Below are 17410 nucleotides of genomic sequence, written 5' to 3'. Positions count from 1 at the left end.
GGAACCTGAAGGGACCGACCTGATAAACAGTTCTCTGCACCCAAATCCCATGGGAGGGAGAGCTAAAATTACAGAGAGGCAGACACGCCTGGGAAACCAGAAGAGACTGCACTCTGCACACATTACTGATTCCAGAGGAAAACACCAAACGCCATCTGGAACCCTGGTGCACGGAAGCTCCTGGAAAGGGCAGCACATATCTTCCGGGTTGCTGCCGCCATGGAGAGCTCATAAGCAACACCCCACAAGCAAACTTGAGCCTCGGGACCACAGATAAGACCAACTATTCTGCTGCAAGCGACCTGCCTGGTGAACTCAAGACACAGGCCCACAGGAACAGCTGAAGACTTGTAGATAGGAAAAACTACACGCCCGAAAGCAGAACACTCTGTCCCCATAACTGGCTGAAAGAAAACAGGAAAACAGGTCTACAGCACTCCTGACACACAGGCTTATAGGACAGTCTAGCCACTGTCAGAAATAGCAGAACAAAATAACACTAGAGATAATCTGATGGCGAGAGGCAAGCACAGGAACCCAAGCAGCAGAAACCAAGACTACATGGGATCATTGGAGCCCAATTCTCCCACCAAAGCAAACACGGAATATCCAAACACACCAGAAAAGCAAGATCTAGTTTCAAAATCATATTTGATCATGATGCTAGAGGACTTCAAGAAAGACGTGAAGAACTCCCTTAGGAAAACACAGGAAAACATTAATAAACAAGTAGAAGCCTACAGAGAGGAATCGCAAAAATCCCTGAAAGAATTCCAGGAAAACATAAATCAACAAGTAGAAGCCCATAGAGAGGAGTCACAAAAATCCCTGAAAGAATTCCAGGAAAACACAATCAAACAGTTGAAGGAATTAAAAATGGAAATAGAAGCAATCAAGAAAGAACACATAGAAACAACACTGGATATTCAAAACCAAAAGAAGAGACAAGGAGCCGTAGATACAAGCTTCACCAACAGAATACAAGAGATGGAACAGAGAGACTCTGGAGCAGAAGATTCCATAGAAATCATCGACTCAACTGTCAAAGATAATGTAAAGCAGAAAAAGCTACTGGTCCAAAACATACAGGAAATCCAGGACTCAATGAGAAGATCAAACCTAAGGATAATAGGTATAGAAGAGAGTGAAGACTCCCAGCTCACAGGACCAGTAAATATCTTCAACAAAATCATAGAAGAAAACTTCCCTAACCTAAAGGAAGAGATACCCATAAGCATACAAGAAGCCTACAGAACTCCAAATAGATTGGACCAGAAAAGAAACTCCTCCGGTCACATAATAGTCAAAACACCAAACGCACAAAATAAAGAAAGAATATTAAAAGCAGTAGGGGAAAAAGGTCAAGTAACATATACAGGCAGACCTACCAGAATCACACCAGACTTTTCGCCAGAAACTATGAAAGACAGAAGATCCTGGACAGATGTCATGCAGACCCAAAGAGAACACAAATGCCAGCCCAGGTTACTGTATCCTGCAAAACTCTCAATTAACATAGATGGAGAAACCAAGATATTCCATGACAAAACCAAATTTACACAATATCTTTCTACAAATCCAGCACTACAAAGGATAATAAATGGTGAAGCCCAACATAAGGAGGCAAGCTATACCCTAGAAGAAGGAAGAAACTAATCGTCTTGGAAACAAAACAAAGAGAAGAAAACACACAAACATAACCTCATATCCAAATATGAATATAACAGGAAGCAATAATCACGATTCCTTAATATCTCTCAACATCAGTGGCCTCGACTCCCCAATAAAAAGACATAGATTAACAAACTGGATACACAACGAGGACCCTGCATTCTGCTGCCTAAAGGAGTGCCTAACTTAGAGTGAAAGGCTGGAAAACAACTTTCCAAGCAAATGGACAGAAGAAGCAAGCTGGTGTAGCCATTCTAATATCAAATAAAATCAATTTTCAACTAAAATAATCAAAAAAGATAAGGAAGGACACTTCATATTCATCAAAGGAAAAATCCACCAAGATGAACTCTCAATCCTAAATATCTATGCCCCAAATACAAGGGCACCTACATACGTAAAAGAAACCCTACTAAAGCTCAAAACACACATTGCACCTCACACAAGAATAGTAGGAGATTTCAACACCCCACTCTCATCAATGGACAGATCATGGAAACAGAAATTAAACAAAGACGTAGACAGACTAAGAGAAGTCATGAGCCAAATGGACTTAACAGATATTTATAGAACATTCTATCCTAAAGCAAAAGGATCTACCTTCTTCTCAGCAACTCATGGTACTTTCTCCAAAATTGACCATATAATTGGTCAAAAAAAGGGCCTCAACAGGTACAGAAAGATAGAAATAATCCCATGCGTGCTATCAGACCATCACGGCCTAAAGATGGTCTTCAATAACAATAAGGGAAGAATGCCCACATATAAGTGGAAATTGAACAATGCTCTACTCAATGATAACCTGGTCAAGGAAGAAATAAAGAAAGAAATAAAAGACTTTTTAGAATTTAATGAAAATGAAGGTACAACATACCCAAACTTATGGGCCACAATGAAAGCTGTGCTAAGAGGAAAACTCATAACGCTGAGGGCCTGCAGAAAGAAACAGGAAAGAGCATATGTCAACAGCGTGACATCACACCTAAAAGCTCTAGAACAAAAAGAAGCAAATACACCCAGGAGGAGTAGAAGGCAGGAAATAATCAAACTCAGAGCTGAAATCAACCAAGTAGAAACAAAAAGGACCATAGAAAGAATCAAGAGAACCAAAAGTTGGCTCTTTGAGAAAATCAACAAGATAGATAAAGCCATAGCCAGACTAATGAGAGGACACAGAGAGTGCGTCCAAATTAACAAAATCAGAAATGAAAAGGGAGACATAACTACAGATTCAGAGGAAATTCAAAAAATCATCAGATCTTGCTATAAAAGACTATATTCAACAAAACTTGAAAATCTGCAGGAAATGGAGAGTTTCCTAGACAGATACCAGTTACCTAAGTTAATCAGATAAACCAGTTAAACAACCCCATAACTCCTAAGGAAATAGAAGCAGTCATTAAAGGTCTCCCAACCAAAAAGAGCCCAGGTCCAGACGGGTTTAGTGCAGAATTCTATCAAACCTTCATAGAAGACCTCATACCAATATTATCCAAACTATTCCACAAAATTGAAACAGATGGAGCCCTACCGAATTCCTTCTACGAAGCCACAATTACTCTTATACCTAAACCACACAAAGACACAACAAAGAAAGAGAACTTCAGACCAATTTCCCTTATGAATATCGACGCAAAAATACTCAACAAAAATCTGGCAAACGGAATTCAAGAGCACATCAATACAATCATCCACCATGATCAGGAAGGCTTCATCCCAGGCATGCAGGGATGGTTTAATATACGGAAAACCATCAACGTGATCCACTATATAAACAAACTGAAAGAACAGAACCACATGATCATTTCATTAGATGCTGAGAAAGCATTTGACAAAATTCAACACCCCTTCATGATAAAAGTCCTGGAAAGAATAGGAATTCAAGGCCCATACCTAAACATAGTAAAAGCCATATACAGCAAACCAGTCGCTAACATTAAACTAAATGGAGAGAAACTTGAAGCAATCCCACTAAAATCAGGGACTAGACAAGGCTGCACACTCTCTCCCTACTTATTCAATATAGTTCTTGAAGTTCTAGCCAGAGCAATCAGACAACAAAAGGAGGTCAAGGGGATACAGATCGTAAAGGAGTCAAAATATCACTTTTTGCAGATGATATAATAGTATATTTAAGTGATCCCAAAGTTCCACCAGAGAACTACTAAAGCTGATAAACAACTTCAGCAAAGTGGCTGGGTATAAAATTAACTCAAATAAATCCGTTGCCTTCCTCTATACAAAAGAGAAACAAGCCGAGAAAGAAATTAGGGAAACGACACCCTTCATAATAGACCCAAATAATATAAAGTACCTCGGAGTGAATTTAACAAAGCAAGTAAAAGATCTGTACAATAAGAACTTCAAGACAGTGAAGAAGGAAATTGAAGAAGACCTCAGAAGATGGAAAGATCTCCCATGCTCATGGATTGGCAGGATTAATATAGTGAAAATGGCCATTTTTCCAAAAGCAATCTACAGATTCAATGCAATCCCCATCAAAATACCAATCCAATTCTTCAAAGAGTTAGACAGAACAATTTGCAAATTCATCTGGAATAACAAAAAACCCAGGATAGCTAAAGCTATCCTCAACAATGAAAGGACTTCAGGGGGAATCACTATCCCTGAACTCAAGCAGTATTACAGAGCAATAGTGATAAAAACTGCATGGTATTGGTACAGAGACAGACAGATAGACCAATGGAATAGAATTGAAGACCCAGAAATGAACCCACACACATATGGTCACTTGATTTTTGACAAAGGAGCCAAAACCATCCAATGGAAAAAAGATAGCATTTTCAGCAAATGGTGCTGGTTCAACTGGAGGTCAACATGTAGAAGAATGCAGATTGATCCATGCTTATCACCCTGTACAAAGCTTAAGTCCAAGTGGATAAAGGACCTCCACATCAAACCAGACACACTCAAACTAATAGAAGAAAAACTAGGGAAGCATCTGGAACACATGGGCACTGGAAAAAATTTCCTGAACAAAACACCAATGGCTTATGCTCTAAGATCAAGAATCGACAAATGGGATCTCATAAAACTGCAAAGCTTCTGTAAGGCAAAGGACACTGTGGTTAGGACAAAACGGCAACCAACAGATTGGGAAAAGGTCTTTACCAATCCTACAACAGATAGAGGCCTTATATCCAAAATATACAAAGAACTCAAGAAGTTAGACCACAGGGAAACAAATAACCCTATTAAAAAATGGGGCTCAGAGCTAAACAAAGAATTCACAGCTGAGGAAAGCCGAATGGCTGAGAAACACCTAAAGAAATGTTCAACATCTTTAGTCATAAGGGAAATGCAAATCAAAACAACCCTGAGATTTCACCTCACACCAGTGAGAATGGCTAAGATCAAAAACTCAGGGGACAACAGATGCTGGCGAGGATGTGGAGAAAGAGGAACACTCCTCCATTGTTGGTGGGATTGCAAACTGGTACAACCATTCTGGAAATCAGTCTGGAGGTTCCTCAGAAAATTGGACATTGAACTGCTTGAGGATCCAGCTATACCTCTCTTGGGCATATACCCAAAAGATGCCCCAACATATAAAAGAGACACGTGCTCCACTATGTTCATTGCAGCCTTATTTATAATAGCCAGAAGCTGGAAAGAACCCAGATGCCCTTCAACAGAGGAATGGATACAGAAAATGTGGTACATCTACACAATGGAATATTACTCAGCTATCAAAAACAACAACTTTATGAAATTCGTAGGCAAATGGCTGGAACTGGAATATATCATCCTGAGTGAGCTAACCCAAACACAGAAAGACATACATGGTATGCACTCACTAATAAGTGGCTATTAGCCCAAATGCTTGAATTACCCTAAATGCCTAGAACAAATGAAACTCAAGACAGATGATCAAAATGTGAATGGTTCACTCCTTCTTTAAAAGGGGAACAAGAATACCCTTGGCAGGGAAGAGAGAGGCAAAGATTAAAACAGAGACTGAAGGAACACCCATTCAGAGTCTGCCCCACATGTGGCCCATGCATATACAGCCATCCAATTAGACAAGATGGATGAAGCAAAGAAGTGCAGACCGACAGGAGCCGGATGCAGATCGCTCCTGAGAGACACAGCCAGAATACAGCAAATACAGAGGCGAATACCAGCAGCAAACCACTGAACTGAGAATAGGACCCCCGTTGAAGGAATCAGAGAAAGAACTGGAAGAGCTTGAAGGGGCTCGAGACCCCTTATGAACAACAATGCCAAGCAACCAGAGCTTCCAGGGACTAAGCCACTACCTAAAGACTATACATGGACTGACCCTGGACTCTGACCCCATAGGTAGCAATGAATATCCTAGTAAGAGCACCAGTGGAAGGGGAAGCCCTGGGTCCTGCTAAGACTGAACCCCCAGTGAACTAGACTGTTGGGGGGAGGGGGACAATGGGGGGAGGGTGGGGAGGGGAACACCGATAAGAAAGCGGAGGGGGGAGGGGGATGTTTGCCCGGAAACTGGGATAAGGGAATAACACTCGAAATGTATATAAGAAATACTCAAGTTAATAAAAAAAAAATAAATCCAAATAATATAAATTACCTCATTGTGACTTTAACGAAGCAAGTAAAAGATCTGTACAATAAGAACTTCAAGACACTGAAGAAAGAAATTGAAGAAGATCTCAGAAGATGGAAAGATCTCCCACGCTCATGGTTTGGCAGGATTAATATAGTAAAAATGGCCATTTTACCAAAAGCAATCTACAGATTCAATGCAATCCCCATCAAAATACCAATCCAAATCCTCAAAGAGTTAGACAGAAAAATTTGCAAATTCATCTGGAATAACAAAAAACCCAGGATAGCTAAAACTATCCTCAACAATAAAAGGACTTCAGGGGGAATCACTATCCCTGAACTCAAGCAGTATTGCAGAGCAATGGTGATAAAAACTGCATGGTATTGGTACAGAGACAGACAGATAGACCAATGGAACAGAATTGAAGACCCAGAAATGAACCCACACACCTATGGGCACTTGATTTTTGACAAAGGAGCCAAAACGATCAAATGGAAAAAAAATATAGCATTTTCAGCAAATGGTGCTGGTTCCACTGGAGGTCAACATGTAGAAGAATGCAGATCGATCCATGCTTATCACCCTGTACAAAGCTTAAGTCCAAGTGGATCAAGGACCTCCACATCAAACCAGACACACTCAAACTAATAGAAGAAAAACTAGGGAAGCATCTGGAACACATGGGCACTGGAAAAAATTTCCTGAACAAAACACCAATGGCTTATGCTCTAAGATCAAGAATCGACAAATGGGATCTCATAAAACTGCAGAGCTTCTGTAAGGCAAAGGACACTGTGTTTAGGACAAAATGGCAACCAACAGATTGGGAAAAGATCTTTACCAATCCTACAACAGATAGAGGCCTTATATCCAAAATATACAAAGAACTCAAGAAGTTAGACCGCAGGGAGACAAATAACCCTATTAAAAAATGGGGTTCAGAGCTAAACAAAGAATTCACAGCTGAGGAATGCAGAATGGCTGAGAAACACCTAAAGAAATGTTCAACATCTTTAGTCATAAGGGAAATGCAAATCAAAACAACCCTGAGATTTCACCTCACACCAGTGAGCATGGCTAAGATCAAAAACTCAGGTGACAGCAAATGCTGGCGAGGATGTGGAGAAAGAGGAACACTCCTCCATTGTTGGTGGGATTGCAGACTCGTACAACCATTCTGGAAATCAGTCCGGAGGTTCCTCAGAAAATTGGACGTTGAACTGCCTGAGGATCCAGCTATACCTCTCTTGGGCATATACCCAAAAGATGTCCCAACATATAAAAAAGACACGTGCTCCACTATGTTCATTGCAGCCTTATTTATAGTAGCCAGAAGCTGGAAAGAACCCAGATGCCCTTCAACAGAGGAATGGATACAGAAAATGTGGTACATCTACACAATGGAATATTACTCAGCTATCAAAAACAATGACTTTATGAAATTCGTAGGCAAATGGTTGGAACTGGAAAATATCATCCTGAGTGAGGCAACCCAATCACAAAAGAACACATATGGTATGCACTCATTGATAAGTGGCTATTAGCCCAAATGCTTGAATTACCCTAGATGCCTAGAACAAATGAAACTCAAGACGGATGATCAAAATGTGAATGCTTCACTCCTTCTTTAAAAGGAGAACAAGAATACCCTTGGCAGGGAATAGAGAGGAAAAAATTAAAACAGACACAGTAGGAACACCCATTCAGAGCCTGCCCCACATGTGGCCCATGCATTTACAGCCATCCAATTATACAAGATGGATGAAGCAAAGAAGGGCAGGCTGACAGGAACTGCATGTAGATCTGTCCTGAGAGACACAGCCAGAATTCAGCAAATACAGAGGCGAATGCCAGCAGCAAACCACTGAACTGAGAATAGGACCCCCTTGAAGGAATCAGAGAAAGAACTGGAAGAGCTCGAAGGGGCTCGAGACCCCTTATGAACAACAATGCCAAGCATCCAGAGCTTCCAGGGACTAAGCCACTACCTAAAGACTATACATGGACTGACCCTGGACTCTGACCTTATAGGAAGCAATGAATATCCTAGTAAGAGCACCAGTGGAAGTTGAAGCCATGGGTCCTGCTAAGACTGAAACCCCAGTGAACTAGATTGTTGGGCGGAGGGCGGCAATGGGGGGAGTGTGGGGAGGGGAACAGCCATAAAGAAGGGAAGCGGGAGGGATTAGGGGATGTTTGCCCAGAAACCAGGAAAGGGAATAACACTCGAAATGTAAATAAGAAATACTCAAGTTAATAAAATAAATAAATAAATAAATAAATAAATAAATAAATAAATAAAAGAATTTGTCTCCAGTATCAATGATTTTGACGTATTTTGTTCTATTAGATTTTATATATCTTGTTTTATATTGAGGTGTTTATTCAACTTGGACATGAGTTTTGTGTAGGGTAATAAATTTGGATCTATTTTCATTGTTTACATTCCAGTATCCACTTAGAGGAGCACCATTTGTTAAAAATGCTTTCTTGAAGAGCACTGACACATCTGAGAGCAGAGGTAAGAACAACTCTTCTGCTCTGAATGACCCGCCTGGTGACCTCAGAATACACAAACCCAGGAGTACCCAGTGTGATAGGACCCTTTTGGTTTCTGTATGTCCCTGGAGCAGAACCAGTCCCACAGTTCTCTGTACCTAAATCCCATGGGGCAGAGAACCGGACTCTCGGAAGTGTGGACATTCCTGAGAACTCACGGGAGACCAACACTTCTGTTCACATTCTTGGCCCAAGAAGACCCACCTTGTGCCCACTGGGTACAGGAACCTAGGATCAATCAGGGGCAGGACCATTCTGGTTTCTGCCTGTGCTCAAAGCTGAAAGCCAGTCAACAGGAGCACTAGCACACATGAGAGCAAACTTAAGACCAACACTTCTGCTCCAAGCCACACATATGGAGGCCTCAGGACACACAAACCTAGGAGCAGTCTGGGACAGGACCCTTCCACTTTCTGCCTGCACCCAGAGCTGAACTGGTCCCACAGCTTTCTGTACCCAGATCTAGCTGTAGGAAAACAGATCTACAGGAGTGATGACATACAAGCTTAGAGGAGGGTCAAGCCACTGTCAGAGACAGCAAGACAAACTAACACCAGAGACAACATGATGGTGAGAGGAAAGCACAGGAATCTAAGCAAAAAAAAAACAAGACTACTTGGCATCATCAGAGCCTAGTTCTCCCAGCAAAGCAAATACTGAATATCCAAAAACACCAGAAAAGCAAGATTTCCATTTAAAATCACATTTTATGATGATAGAGGACTTTAAGAAGGACATAAATAACTCCCTTAACGAAATACAACACAGGTAAAGTAGAAGCCCTTAAAGAGGAAACACAAAATCCCTTAAAGGATTACAGAAAAACACAACCAAACAAGTGAAGAAATTGAAAAGAAAAAACATCCAGGATTTAAAAGTGGAAATAGAAACAATAAAGAAAACACAAAGGAAGATAACCCTGGAGATAGAAAACTTAGGAAAGAGATCAGGAGTCATAACACAAGCATCACAAACAGAATACAAGAGATAGAAGAGAGAATCTCAGAGAGCAGAAGATACCATAGGAAACATTGAAACAACCATCAAAGAAAATGTAAAATGCAAAAAAGCTCCTAACCTAAAACATCCAGGAAGTCCAGGACACAATGAAAAGATGAAACCTAAGGATAATAGTATAGAAGAGAGTGAAGAATCTCAATTTTAAGGGTCAGTAAATATCTTCAACAAAATCACAGAAGAAAACTTCCCTAACCTAAAGAAAGAGATGCCCATAAACATACAAGAAGCCTACAGAACTCCAAATAGATTGGACCAGAAAAGAAATTACTTCTGTTACATAATAGTCAAAACACCAAATGCACAAAAAGAAAGAATATTAAAAGCAGTAAGAGAAAAAGGTCAACAAACATATAAAAAAGCACACCTATCAGAATTACACCACACTTCTCGCCGGAGACTATGAAAGGCAGAAGATCCTGGGAAGATGTTATACATACCCTAAGAGAACACAAATACCAGTCCAGGCTACTATATTCAGCAAAACTCTTAATTAGCATGAATGGAAAAAATAAGATATTCCATGACAAAACCAAATGGTCACAATATCTTTCCACAAATATAGCCCTACAAAGGATAATAGACAGAAAACTCCAACACAAGGAGGGAAACTATGTCCTAGAAAAAGCAAGAAAGTAATCTTCCTTCAATAAACCCAAAAGAAAAGAGCCACACAAACATAATTCCACCTCTAAAAATGAAAATAAGAGGAAACAGCCATCGCAATTCCTTAATAGCTCTTAACATCAATAGGTTCAATTCCCCCACAAAAAGATATTTACTAGCAAACTGGATATGTAAAGGGGACCCAGCATTTTACTGCATACTGGAAACACACCTCAATGTCAAAGGCAGATACTACCTTGTTGTGGATTGCCCTGAAGTTATCTGTATTTTGATGCTAATTCCACTGCCCCAAGGACAGCTGCCTAGTCAACATACTCAGAACTCAGGTGACTTCACCAGAACCACCTCCCCATTGAATTTGTAAAGTACAGGTGAGGGGCAGGTACAGGATAGAAGGAGTCCTATCATTGGAGGAGAAGGAAGGATGGGCGGGAGAGAAGTTTGAAGGAAGAGGAGGAGAATAGGAGAGAGGAAGAGACAGGACAGAAGAGGAGAGGGTGAGAAGCCATGGCAGGTGATGTTAAGATTCTGCTCTGTGTATTTATAGGTTGTTATCAATGTTCCTAAGGGATGGATGGTATCGGGCTTTATATGTTTAAGTGGGCAATTATATCTTACCAATTGGGTCAAAGATTATTGTGTTGTGTGTTCTTTTATGTGAGGGTTTGAGTGTAGGAAAGTGTGCGACTGGGAGGTGTTTCCGCCAAGATATTAGCAGATATCTTGGGACACCGCAGTGAGGACCAAGCGGGGTAAAAGACAACTACTTTTTTATTTTTATATATTTACAACAACACTAGAGTAAAAGGCTGGAAAACAATTTTCGAAGCAAAAGGTCCCAAGAAACAAGATGGAGTAGCTATTTTAATATCGAATAAAAATGACTTTCAACCAAAAGTTGTCAAAAAAGATAAGGAAGGACACTTCATAGTCATCAAAGGAAATATCCACCAAGATGAACTCTCAATCCTGAATATCTATGCTCCAAATGCAAGGACACCTACATTCATAAAAGAAACCTTACTAAAGCTCAAAGTACACATGGCAACTCACACAACAATAGTGGATATTTCAACACCCCACTCTCATCAATGGACAAGTCATGGAAACAGAAACTAAAAGAGATATAGAGAAACTAAAGGAAATTATGAGCCAAATAGATTTTACAGGTATTTATAGAACATTTCATCCTAATCCAAAATAATATACCTTCTTCTCGGCACCTCATGGTACCTTCTCCAAAATTGACCATATAATCAATCACAAAGCAGGGATCAACAGATATAAGTAGATGAAAATAATTCCATGCATCTTATCAGATCACCATGAACTAAGTCTGGCCTTCAGTAACAAGAAAAACAACAGAAAGGTCACATACACATGGAAGTTAAACAACGCTCTACTCAATGACAACTTGGTCAAGGAAGAAATAAAGAATTTAAACACTTCTTAGAATTTAATGAAAAGGAAGATACAACATACCCAAACTTATAGGACATAGTGAAAGCAGTGCTAAGAGGAAAAGTCATAGCTCTGTGAGTCTTCAAAGAGAAACAGGAGAGAGCATATGTCAGCAGCTTAACAGCACACCTAAAAGCTTTAGAACAAAAAGAAGCAAGTACACCCAAGAGGAGTAGAAGGCAGGAAATAATCAAACTCAGAGCTGAAATCAACCAAGTAGAAACAAAAATCTATACAAAGAATCAAGAAAACGAGGAGCTGGTTCTTTGAGAAATTCAACAAGATAGATAAATCCTTAGCCAGACTAACCAGTGGGAACAGAGAATGTATCCAAGTTAACAAAATCAGAAATGAAAAGGGAGCCATAATAATAGAATCTGAGGAAATTCAAAAAAATCATCAGATCCTACTACAAAGCCTATATTCAACAAAACTGTAAAATCTGGATGAAATGGAAAATTTTCTAGACAGACACAAGGTGCCAAATTTAAATCAGGATAAGATAAACTATCTAAACAGAAAAAAAAAGGACCAGATGGTTTTAGTGCAGAATTCTAACAGGCCTTCATAGAAGACCTAATACTAATACTGTCCAAACTATTCCACAAAATAGAAACAGAAAGAACACTACCCAATTCCTTTTATGAAGCCACAATTAACAATTAAACCACACAAAGATTCAACAAAGAAAAGGAATTTCTGCCCCTTATGAATATCGAGGCAAAAATACTCAATAAAATCCTTGCAATTGAATCCAAGAACATATCAAAATGATCATCTATTATTATCAAGTAGGCTTAATTCCAGGGATGCAGGGATGGTCCAATATATGGAAATCCATCAATGTAATCCACTATGTAAACAAACTCAAAGAAAAAAAAAAACATGATCATCTCATTAGATGCTGAGAAAGCATTTGACAAAATTCCATACCTCTTCATGTTAAAAGTCTTGGAAACATGAGGAACTGAAAGCCCATTTCTTAACACAGTAAAAGCAATATACAACAAACCAGTAGCCAACATTAAACAAAGTAGGAAGAAACTTGAAGCAATCCCACTAACATCAGGGGTTAGAAAAGGCTGCCCACTCTCTCCCTACTTATTCTATATAGTACTGGAACACCTAGCCAGAGGAATCAGATAGTAAAAGGAGGGCAAAGGGATAAAACTTAGGAAGGAAGAAGTCAAAATATCACTATTTGCAGATGATATGATAATACAATTAAGTGACCCCAAAGGTTCCACCAGAGGACTAAGCCTAAGAACACCTTCGGCAAAGTGGCTGGGTATAAAATTAATTCAAACAAATCAATAGCCTTCCTCTACTCAAAGAATAAACAGACTGAGAAAGAAATTATGGAAATACTACCCTTCACAATAGTCACAAATAACATATAGTAACTTGGTGGGACTCTAACCAAGCAAGTGAAAGATCTGTATGACAAGAACTTCAAGCCTCTGAAGAAAGAAATTGAAGAAGACCTCAGAAGATGGAAAGATCTTCCATGCTCACGGATTGGCAGGATTAATATAGTGAAAATGGCCATCTTGGTGAAAGCAATCTACAGATTCAATGCAATCTCCATCAAAATTCCAACTCAAGTCTTCATAGAGTTAGAAAGAGCAATTATCAGTAATAAGAAAAATCCCAAGATAGCAAAAACTATATTAAACAATGAACGAACTTCTGGGGGAATCACCATCCCTAACCTCAAGCTGTATCACAGAGCAACAGTGATAAAAACTGTGGTATTGGTACGGAGACAGGCAGGTAGATCAGTGGAATTGAATTGAAGACCCAGAAATGAACCTACACACTTATGGTCACTTGATCTTTGAGAACAGAGTTAAAATCATCCAGTGGAAATAAGATAGCATTTTCACCAATGGTGCTAGTTCAACTGGAGGTCAGCATGTAGAAGAATGCAAATTGATCCATTCTTATTGCCCTGTGCAGCACAAGCTGAAGTCCAAGTGCATCAAGGACCTCTACATAAAACCAGATACAGTCAAACAAATAGAAGAGAAAGTAGGGAAGAGCCTCGAACACATGGGATTTAGGGAAAATTTCCTGAACAGAGAACCAATAACTTATGCTCTAAGATCAAAAATGGACAAATAGGACCTCATAAAATTGCAAAGTATCTGTAAAGGAAAGGACACTGTCATTATGACAAGATGGCAACCAACAAATTGTGAAAATATCTTTATTAATCCTATATCCGATAGAGGGCTAATATCCAATATATACAAAGAACTCAAGAAGTCATGGAGTCAAATTACCCTATTAAAGTGGGGTACAGAGCTAAACAAAGAATTCTCAGCTGTAGAATATCAAATGTTTGAGAAGCACCTAAAGAAATGTTCAACATCCTTAGTCATCAGTGAAATACAAATCAAAACAACCCAGAGATTTTACCCCATACCAGTCAGAATGGCTAAGATCAAAAACTCAAGTGACAACAAGTGCTGGCAATGATGTGGAGAAAGAGGAACACTCCTCCATTGTTGGTGGGATTGCAGACTAGTACAACCATTCTGGAAATCAGTCTGGAGGTTCCTCAGAAAATTGGACATTGCACTACCTGAGGACCCAGCTGTACCTCTCCTGGGCATATACCCAAAAGATGCCCCAACATATAACATGGACACATGCTCCACTATGTTCATAGCAGCCTTATTTATAATAGCCAGAAGCTGGAAAGAACCCAGATGCCCTTCAACAGAGAACTGGATAAAGAAAATGTGGTACATCTACACAATGGCGTACTACTCAGCTATTAAAAACCATGACTTCATGAAATTCATAGACAAATGGATGAAACTAGAAAATATCATCCTGAGTAAGGTAACCCAATCACAAAAAAAAACACATGGTATGCACTCACTGATAAGTGAATATTAGCCCAAAAGCTTGAATTACATACAATCCCTAGACCACATGAAGCTTACGAAGAAGGGTAATTGAAGTGTAGATGCTTTAGTCCTTCTTAAACAGAGAAATAAAAGTATTCATAGGAGGAGATATGGAGGCAAATTTTGGAGCAGAGAACAAAAGAATGACCATTCAGAGCCTTCCCCAACTGGGGATCCAGCATATATACATATGTCATATATATATGACAATATTGATGAAGTAAAGAAGCCTATTCTGACAGGAACCTGATAATAGCTGTCTTCTGAGATGCTCAACCAGAGCATGACAAATACAGAGGCTAATGCTAGCAGCAAACCATTGAACTTAGAATGGGGTCCCCATTATAGGAGTTAGAGTTAGGTTTAAAGGAACTGAAGGGGCTTGCAACCCCATACGAACAGCAATACCATCCAACCAGAGTTCCCAGGAACTAAACTACTACCCAAAGTGTAAACATGGAGAGACCCATGGCTCCAACAGCTTTTGTAGCAGAGGATGTCCTTGTTGGGCACCAATGGGAGGAGAATCTCTTGGTCCTGCCAAGGCTGTACCCCAGCCCCCATTATAGGGGAATGTCAGGGCGGGAAGGTGGTGTTTATGGAGGGGAACACCCTCATAGAAGAAGGAGGAGGGGCATGGGATATGGGGCTTATGGATGGGAAACCGGGAAAAGGAATAACATTTGTAATGAAAATAAAATAATATACAATTTAAAGATGCTTTCTTTTTTGCAAGCAAATGAATAGTACTTGAGAATATCATCCTGAGTGAGGTAACCCAGACCCCAAAGGAAATGCATGGTATGTATTCACTGATAAGTGTCTTATTAGCCATAAAATAAGGACACCCATTATACACTTCATGGACCCAAAGAAGCTAAACAAGAAAGAAAGCCCAAGCAAGGAGGCTTAAATCTCACTCGGAAGGGGGAATAAAATAGGAGGCATAGGGAGGGAAAGAACTGGGTACGACAGGGTATGGGGAGGGAAATGGAGGGTTCAGGATTGGGTTGGGGGAGGGACAGGAGAGATGGTCAGATGGCTATGAGAATGAACAGAAATCTGCAACTTATAGGGATGGATAGGTGTTTGGGGGGCACCTTGTCAAGAACTTGACAGAGATCTGGGATAGGAGAGCCACCCAAGAATCAATGGATGTGACCTTAGCTATCACTCATAGAACTGGGCATATGGAACCTGAAGAGGTCACCTCCTATAACCAGTCAGGAACACCAGTGGAGAGATAGGGAAAGCAACCCATCTGCAAAGCCTTCTACCCCAAATGTGCCATGTCGACAAGAAAAGCAGGGGCTGGGAATGGAGCAGAGACCAAGTAAGTGATCAAACAATAACTGGTCCAACTAGAAACCCATCCCATGGGCAAGTACTGATCCCTAACACTATTATTGATACTTTCTTATGTTTACAGACAGGAATCTAGCATAGCTATCCTCCGAGAGGCTCCACGCTGAAGCTGACTCAGAGGGATCCACAACCAACAGTGGATGGAGCTTGGGAACCTTTATGCAAGAGTTAGGGGAAGGATTGCAGGCTCAAAGAAGATAGAAACTCCACAGAAAGACAAATGGAGTTAATTTGGAGTTAATTGGAGATCATTGCAGACTCTCAGAGACTGAACCACCAATGGAAGAGCATATATGGGCTGGCCCTAGTGTTCCCCCCTCCGTACACACATATACATAGGTATCAGATGTGCAGTTTGGCCTTCATTTGTGTCCCAAACAATTGGAGTGGGGGCTATCCCAAAAGTTGTTGTCTGTTTGTAGAATATGTTCTTCTAGCTGTGCTCATTGGCTGACCTCAGGGAGAGAGGATGCACGTAGCCTGGCAGACTTTATGTGCCATGATTGGGGGAGCTCCACCTTCTCAGAGGAGAAGGAGGGGGGAAGGATTAGTGTGACCAGGAGGGGGGCAGACAGTGGGATATAAAGTAAACAGATAGAAATAAAATTAAAAATTATCTTTCAATGAAGATAATTTTAAACTGCTGTTTTTAAAAGGAAAGTTTCCAAGTTCACAAAGTTTGACTGCCATTTTTCTCATTCCTTCCTCTTCCTCCTACCTCCTACCTCCTCTCGCCTCTCTACTTCCCTTACTGCTGGTCTCCTTCTCTCTTTACTTTTCTTTCCTTCTTTCATTCTTTTATCTTTCCTTCCATCTTTTTGTTTTATTTGGGGCTTGAACCCAGGACCTTGCACACAATAGTCAACTGCTCTATTTCTGAGCTACTTGACCTTACCATGTCTGGATTTCTTGTGTTTTAACTGCTGTATAATGCAATGTCTTAGCTTCTTATTGTTCCAGAGATTTCAGAGCAAAGTATGGAAAACAAAATCACACAGATGTGAGATATATCATTACCTTTTTATAGTGTAAATTATTACATTTTAAATGAAGCTAAACAAACTTATAACAGTTGACTGTGCAAAAGTTTGTAAGAGAAACCCAAATGGTTTCTTATTTTTCATCTTCTTTTTTTTTGTACATTTAAAAAAATATTTAGTCTTGTTTTTTACATTCCAGATTTTATCCCCCTCCTGATCCACCCTCTAACTGTTCCACATCCCATACTCTGCCA

Source organism: Rattus norvegicus, chromosome X (assembly GCF_021556685.1).
Source record: "Rattus norvegicus strain SHRSP/BbbUtx chromosome X, alternate assembly SHRSP_T2T, whole genome shotgun sequence".
Taxonomy (NCBI): domain Eukaryota; kingdom Metazoa; phylum Chordata; class Mammalia; order Rodentia; family Muridae; genus Rattus; species Rattus norvegicus.
Note: the sequence above shows the minus strand (reverse complement) of the source record.